The 8220-nt window shown below is 35.1% G+C and overlaps 1 long non-coding RNA gene across 2 annotated transcripts; it reads right to left on the reverse strand.

Moving 5' to 3' along the window:
* Positions 1–1329: 1329 nt before the first annotated feature.
* On the reverse strand, positions 1330–2885 carry LOC141661674 (uncharacterized). Of its 2 annotated transcripts, XR_012550085.1 has the most exons (3): positions 2742–2885; positions 2330–2622; positions 1330–1625 (listed from the first exon to the last, which is right to left on the reverse strand). It is a non-coding gene; the product is annotated as an uncharacterized LOC141661674 (long non-coding RNA). The 2 variants fall into 2 exon arrangements; XR_012550084.1 differs by lacking the exon at positions 1330–1625 and having other exon boundaries at positions 2286–2622.
* Positions 2886–8220: the final 5335 nt, after the last annotated feature.

Raw genomic sequence — 8220 nt, forward strand, 5'->3', positions numbered from 1 at the left:
TGAATTATTCAAATACTATATTGTAGCATTTAATTCATTGCATTTTATATTATTTAAGGAAAAACATATATTATTCAATAATTCGAAGGAATTAACCAGTTCAACTGATATTTATAAAACTTTATCGAACTAAATTTTTTTAATTTTAGAAGAATAGTATAAAATGTTATCAAATTATTATATGAAGAAATATTAGAATCGTAATGAAAGAAACTTAAAAACGGTTTAAATAACGATATAAATACAATTTTTCTTTCGAATTCTTAAAAAAATCATGAATATTAATAATAAATCTTAAAAATATATAATTCATTTTTATGTTACAACCATGATTGATACCCGGTTGCGTAAAAAATAGATATGGATTATTTGTCAGTGATAATGTGAATACCATATATAAATTATTGCAATTTATTTATTACATAATTTTAATTTTTGAATAATTATAAATACATGTTATTAAAGTAATTAATTATCTCACTAGATGTTAATAATGATTATACATGTACATAAATCAGATATTTAGCAGATAAATAATTGAAACCATCGTAGTTTACTAAGAGATGTAACATACAATAATTTACATGTTAACACACACACATACATATAACTTAATCTTATTTTGTTAACAATAGCGTAAATAAAAAACTAACATTTTCTCATACATACATGCGTTGAATTTCAAAAACTAATATTTTTCATTAAAATTAACTTTAATATTAATAATAATGTAAATTTTACATTATTGTATATTATGATTGCAAGTCATTCTGACTTCAGTTATACATTTTGTATCTTTTTTAAATTGAGTAAGTTAATGGAGTGAACTTATAGATCAGTACATATAGTTTATTTAAATAAAATTCAAGATTTTGGTCAACTTTGTATTCAACATATATGTTAATTTATAGCTTTTTATTTGTAAACATACTAACGGCACTCTACGGATTAAGTTTAATCGTTTCGTTTTAAACGTACACTTACTACCTTGTTTATATTCATTCATTAAATATAAAATAACGGGTAAGTAAAATATAATATAATAATAATTGAGGGGATATTCACTTCTAAAAGTGAGGAAACATTCGAAATTCGGACGTATATAAGGATATTGTTGGAGTTGCTTTGCAAACATTATAATTACATAATATATACAAAAATTCTAGAAAATGACCTGTATATAACACGGTTATTATTATGCTAGTTATTGAAAAACAATCAAAAATGACTTCACCGGAGATAAGAGTGCTTTTTGGATTCGTGCTAGTGAGTATATTATATAATCGGTAACAGACATAAAACATAACTTAAATATGTGCATATTATCAGCTGGGCTCCATCTCTTTTATCCTTATAAAAATGCTTTAATCAGTATGAAAAATCAAAGTGACAAGTGTATGGTATAAAATTGATGATAATTCGTGCCAATGATCTGCAAAAAACTGGTTCAAAAATGTAGCCTCAAAATTTGGTTTTTCGAGGGGGAGGAGGAGCAGGGCAGCCATGAACGCAGATTCCACTACCACAAAAACAAATGCCACAGTGTCTGCATATAACAAAGCAATCTTCGTTTGTTTCGCATCTTGGTAATGGTAGCTTTGCTTCTGTAGTCCCGATCAAAGTACCTGAAAATTACGACATCAAAATTATTTTAGTATGAAGCTTATAAAAAAAAGGTATAAGTGTGCTTGTTTAGGGACAGAGAAGCAGGAGAGACTAACAGCATGCAAACAACAGGAAAATGAGACACAAAGCCGTTTTTACTGAAGATGATGATCCCATTTTACCTAAATAATTTTATGTTATGCGCGTGTGTAAACTATATTGAATGATTTTCAGTCTGTTGGGGTGGCACCATGGCCAAGCCATATCAGCTTATATAGCCAAATGCAGCCCTATCAATAAGAATTTAAGATACTCGGTGTATTACTCTATCAAAATATCTTGTGTTACTCATAAAATTTATGATTAGAATTTGGGCCGATATACTTACCACTTACTGTTTTTTTTCTAACCATCCTCGAAATTGTCTATATAAATCAGAGAAATCTGGTGCAATTGCAGGATTGGCAATATCTTCAAAGATAATATTGCAAATCAAAATAATTTAATGAATTTTCAACTAAATCGAGAGCACAATCTTTTTACAGATTCAAAATAATTTGGATTTTAAATATTTGTGGATATGTTGGAGAGCACGATGTCATCCCATGTGACGATTTGATCATCGCACAGCCCCGAGGTCTAACTAAAAATATATATTGAATAATAGCTACAAACTATAGTTAAAAGAAAGAAAAAAAAAAACCGCAAATATGGAAATTCTTACAAATTATACAGGTCTCCGGGAGACTTTTGATTTATGCATGTGTAGTTTTATTTGACAAACATCAAATATATTTCAATATGGCCTATGATACCGATAATTTTATATAGTCAGCTAGTTCACAATTGATGCCTCAGATTTGATGTTTCCAGGGAGAGGAGGGGGAGGGCAGCCACGAATGCAGATTCCATTACCGCAAACACATATGTAGCAGTGTGCGCATAGAACATAGCAATCTTCATCTTTTTCGCACCTTGGTAGCGGTGGTTTTGCTTCTATAATTCCCACTAATGTGCCTGAAAATTGCGAGATTTCAGTTTTTATTCGACTTAATTCTGTTGGAAATGAATATGTAGTGTTTATAATAAAAGATGCATGAACAATGAAAGTAAATGTATAGCAAGTAAATAAATACCAGATAACATGAATGCTAGTGCCATTATAACAATGAACTGGGATGAAGCCTTAGCTTTCTTCATAATTGATAATTGAATCTGTTTTGCTCAAACCACCTGGTGAATGTTATTTAGTGTACTTAAATTGTAAAGATCGGTATTAGTATACATTTCTTCTTTAAACAATGTCTATCGAAGCATGGATGTTTTGATACTCAAATGCCTAGTAGCTTAGGGTTAGACGTGATGGAATGTAATTTGTATTTTTTGTAATTACGATGCTGACCTGCAGATCCATTCTCTGAACTCCGTAACTTTGCCAACCAACTTCTATTTTGCCATCCTAAAGAATATAACTGCTTCAGATTCAAACCAGCAAGTTCTCACACAATTTTAAAACAGTAATACACGATCTATATATTATGACCGTACAAATAATTAGCTTAGAGTAAAATGCACACCGTGTACCTCTAGTTTCCTGATTGTGCACTTTGTGTATCTGTGATTTCATATCTAGCAAACTGTGTACCTGAAGTTACCGGATTCTTGCAAAGTGTGTACTTCTGTTAGATTGAAGTTAACATCGTTAGTATGCAAAGGGCAACAGACATTTCCAGTTTTTTACTACTCTTCTTTGGCACTTCTCTACTGCATTAGAGTCTTTGGACTCAATCATGCAACAACTAGAAGAAAGTAATGATTTGTTGCATGATGCAGAATCTGAAATTGTTTCTCTTAAAGAACAAGTGGGTTTCTTGGAAATGTCAAAAGTATCACAGAGAGGTGTTCTTGAGGTTTTCGAGCGAAATATTTATATGGCCAAGGAACAAGCATCTAAAATGGCAAAGGAGATTGAATCTCTAAAGAATGAGCTTGATGCTGTGAAGGATGAGAAAATCCAGGCTTTGAACAATGAAAAGCTTGATGCAGACAGTGTTCAGACGCTGCTAGAAGAGAAAAATAAAATTTTAAATGAGTTGAAAAATTTTAGGAAAGAAGAAGAGAATAGTAAGAAAGCAATGGAGGGTCAGCTTCAGCATTACATGCAGTTTCTTTAGAAGTTAGAGAAGCAAAAGAAAAACTCTTATCTAGTCAAGATTAACATGAAAATCTTGAAACCCAGGCATAAAATTCAAAGCTGGTTTTAAGAGCATTGAATGGGAAATATGAGAGTATGCTTGATGATGCAAAGCATGAGATTGATGTTCTTACCAATGTAATCCAAAAGGCCGAGCAAGATCAGCAGGCTGCCAAGGCTGATAGGGAGCAAGGAGATTCATCTGATGAACTGTCTTTATAAATTTAATAGGCGGCTCTGGTCTAAGCCTCTAAGGCCCCTAAAGTTGTGAGGCTCCAAAATTTATATATTTATGTAAGAAAAATCAATTTTTTTAAGTTTTGAAATAAAATTATTATTTTTCCAGAAAAAATAATAATTTTATTTAATAAACATACAAATAAATTTACAACATACTTTACCTATTAATTTTACATAAAATTCATTTTGAATATGCTAGTTATAAGATATTTAACACAAATAACTTATAAGTGTAGTATTTATTACTCATTAGTCATTTCTTTGATTATATCACGATTTATATATAATTTTTTCATTACACTTATATTTATAAATATAAATATTAAAAAAACATTATTTAATATTACTGAACTCTAAATTAAAATTGTTAATAGAAAATTTAAACATAAATTTAAATATTTATAATATGTAAAGTTTTATTCGAAATATGTTTGATAATATAATTAATATGTTCATAAGCTAATTTTTTCTAACCAAACTATTATTATGAATTTAAAGTATGAATATTTTTTGAATAATATGCCCGCGTTACTCAAAAAAGTAATATTCATAACTTGTATACAAACGTTTAATTTATATTTTTAAGTACAAATTTTGTATATATTTAAATAATTATATATATATATATAATTTCTGTGAAGAAGGAGCTTCAAAATAAAAAAAAATCGGCTTATGTGAATAAGATCAAGGAATTGTCGAAATTGCTAGAAGAAGCTATAATTAGAAAACGAGCTGAAGAAAATGGTGATCTTACAGACAGTGAAAAAGAATATGATATGTTCCGGAAGGTAGTAGAATTCTCTGAACAAAATGGACATAAAAAGGAAGAGAATACCAATTTAGAGCTGCCACATGTTCCAGAACTTGTAAAAGATATACCTCTGGAGGAGAGTAATGTCTTGTAATGTCTTCTGTCCAAGCAGTTCGGACAACAACCAGCGACATTCACAGTATTCAGACACGGCAATAAGAAAAAATAAAGCTTTGCTGCAATGTTGTGTGCATGTAACACACAGACAGAATATCCGTTGCCCCTCCTTTCAACTGCTGTCAAATTCCATTGCTGCCCCTCTTTCTAACGGTGTTAATCTCCAAACTAACGGAAGTAGACACCTTACAAGAATCTACGAACTTGAGGTACACACATTGCTAGATATGAAAACTGAGGTACACAAAGTGCACCAAGCTGAAACTACAGGTACACAGTGTGCAATTTACTCATTAACCTATAAAGAGAATAGAGATCATGAGCTAGTTTTTTATTGGAGGAAAGAAACAAGTACATAGGTGGCAGCTGTGACATGCAAAGAATTGTAATGAAAGTGAACTGCCTGCCTTTGCCTGCCTTTGAGCATTTCTCTTCTATGTTTGCATCTTTATTTTCAGATTGGATAACCATCTATTTAGTTCATCGCCTATAGTTTCTATATCCCAAATTGCAGAATACATATTTTGTTGCTCCTCCTCGGTGTCTTCAGAGGACTCCCTTGCATGGCTTTATTGAATCTTAAGATCCCTCGTAGTCGGTTGCTTCTCTAATAGGCTCGCGCTCGGTGTTACTACGATTTTTAGTTAAACCAACTACTTTATCAGTTCAAAGTATGCCTCTGTATATCATATATGCAGGCTTTGTTTCAGCAATTCTGCCCTGTTTTCTGTTGCATATTTATTTTCTCTTTTACTGGTTGATAGAGAATAAAATAAATCATGATTGCGTAATTAATATCGCATTAATTATATCAAAATTGGGCTGACAGTTAAGCCCATTAGAAATGGCCCAAAACCCTAAATATTAATTAATTTCGTAATTATTTAATAAGGGATAAATCAGCTGATGATAAAGTCCAAATAAGGACACAATTCCTTAGAGCTTAGCCTCTAAAAAATCTCATGGGATAAGGAATCAGTTTCCTACTTCCTAGGACTCCAAAGTCCATTCTAATTCAGAGACTTGTCCACCAAGTCTCCTAATTCTAGTCCAATTCAAGGACTCCCAACATCTATATAAGGGGCCTCACCCCACCAGATCAGAACTATATTTTTTGACTTGATCATTGGCAATCAGCAAGGTACGTAGGCATCTTGTTAAGACAGATCGAGTCACGAGACACAAGAGCAGTCAAATCGAGTCTCGAACCTCACAAACCCTAGTAATAAATACAACTTTAATATACCCTAGTTTCAATCCATAACATTTGGCGCCTTCTGTGGGAAAGTATTGCAATAACCATGGCGAGAACACGGAGTGGAAACAGCGCCCCAGAAGGAACACCGGCTCGAACAACTCAAACGATTTCATCAACGGTGGAGATACCCCCACACTCGTCATATGCCTCTGCCCAAGGAGGAACCCCGATAGGCGCGCAACCAAGCCTCAGCCATAAGGGACGAATCCCCCGGTCCTACAAGGGACGAATCCCCCGGCTTCTCAAGGGACGAATTCCTAATTTCAGCAGTTACATGCACTTGTGAATCCTCGACCCGTTGGGTATGAGTATTCCACTATTGTGACCACTAACCCCCTTATGGGACGCCCATGTACCCTGAGGTTGAAGGAAGTGGACATGTAAATCGGAGTGAAGCGCAGGGACAGACGCCCCGATATATACGGGATTTGGCTCCTATCCCAGAGGATCAAGAATTCTCTGGTCCTTACACTGAGAGAGATTCTGAATCCTTAGATGATGATGTGGCTCCAAGAAGGAGGTGTGTTGACAAAGAGCCGATGCCTGATGGTAATTAGCGTCCTAGGAGCACCCGAGGGATGAATCCCCAAGAAGTGTAAGAGAGAATCAGGGCTCACGAGGCTGAGATCCAAAGGCTGAAGCGTGACCTAGAGGCGCACCTAACCCCAAGACCCCCACTACCTCCGATGAGGAGAAATCCTCCTCCAATCATAGACCTGGATGTCCGCTGCAAAGAAGGGTTGTTATCCCAAGGGCTGATACAAGTGATCTTCTGCCCCTAGGAGATCCTGATGACCCTCCACCATTCACTGAATAGATAATGAATGCCCATATCTCTAGGAAGTTCAAGATGCCCACCATCAAAGCTTATGATGGCACTAGAGATCCCACTAATCATGTCAGGACATTCTCTAATGCACTGTTGCTGCAGTCCGTGAACGACGCTATTAAGTGTCGGGCCTTTCCTCAAACCCTGTCGGGAATAGCTCAAAGATGGTATAGTCGTTTGCCTCCGAATTCTATTAGATCCTTCAGAGATCTAAGTCAAGCTTTTATCAAGCAATTCATTAGTGGGAGAGTGCATGAGAAAAGTTCAGCATCACTCATGAGTATTGTGGAGGGAGCAAAAGAGTCTTTGAGAGACTATCTGAATCATTTCACCAAGGAAGCTTTGAAGGTCCCAGACCTTGATGATAAGGTAGCTATGATAGCATTGCAGCAGGAAACTAGGGACGAGTTCTATAAGATGTCATTAGCCAAGCGCCCCCCCTGAAAGCATGTTACAGCTCCAAGACAGAGCCGAGAAGTACATCAAGGGGGAGGAAAGCATGAGAAAGACAGTAGTGAGCAATGATCCTGCTAGTGGAAAGAAACAAAAGACTGATCTGGAATATATTGTTAAGGACAAGTATCCTAGAACTGAGCCAAGCACTGATTCAACCCCGAAGAAGGGAGGATCTGGATAAAAATTCACTGAATATGCTAAGTTGAACGCTCCTAGAAGTCAGATCTTGATGGAGATCTAGAAAGATAGAGATGTCCGTTGGCCTAAGCCCCTTAAGGCTGATCCTACCAAGCTAGATAGAGCAAATATTGCATATTTCACAAGAATGCTGGTCATGACACCGATGATTGTAGACAATTGAAAGATGAGATAGAGTTCCTCATTCGAAAAGAAAGGCTGAGCAAGTATCGGAGATGGAGGGGATAGGAATAACAATGGAAGAAAGAATTCTGATGATCGTAGGAGAAATCAAGATGATCAAGGGTGAAATCCCCAGCCCAGGGGACCGGTGATAAATGCAATCTTTGGAGGACCACGACCCCGAGGGCCAGTGATAAATACGATTTTTGGAGGACCAACTGCTGCAGGTTCATCCAGAAACTCAAGAAAAGCTTATACTAGAAAAGTTATGCATAATATCGGGGAAGCTCCGAAGAGGGCTAAGACATGAGTGACAATGACGTTCGATGATTTTGATTTGGAGGTTGTTA

Source organism: Apium graveolens, chromosome 5 (assembly GCF_009905375.1).
Source record: "Apium graveolens cultivar Ventura chromosome 5, ASM990537v1, whole genome shotgun sequence".
Taxonomy (NCBI): Eukaryota; Viridiplantae; Streptophyta; class Magnoliopsida; order Apiales; family Apiaceae; genus Apium; species Apium graveolens.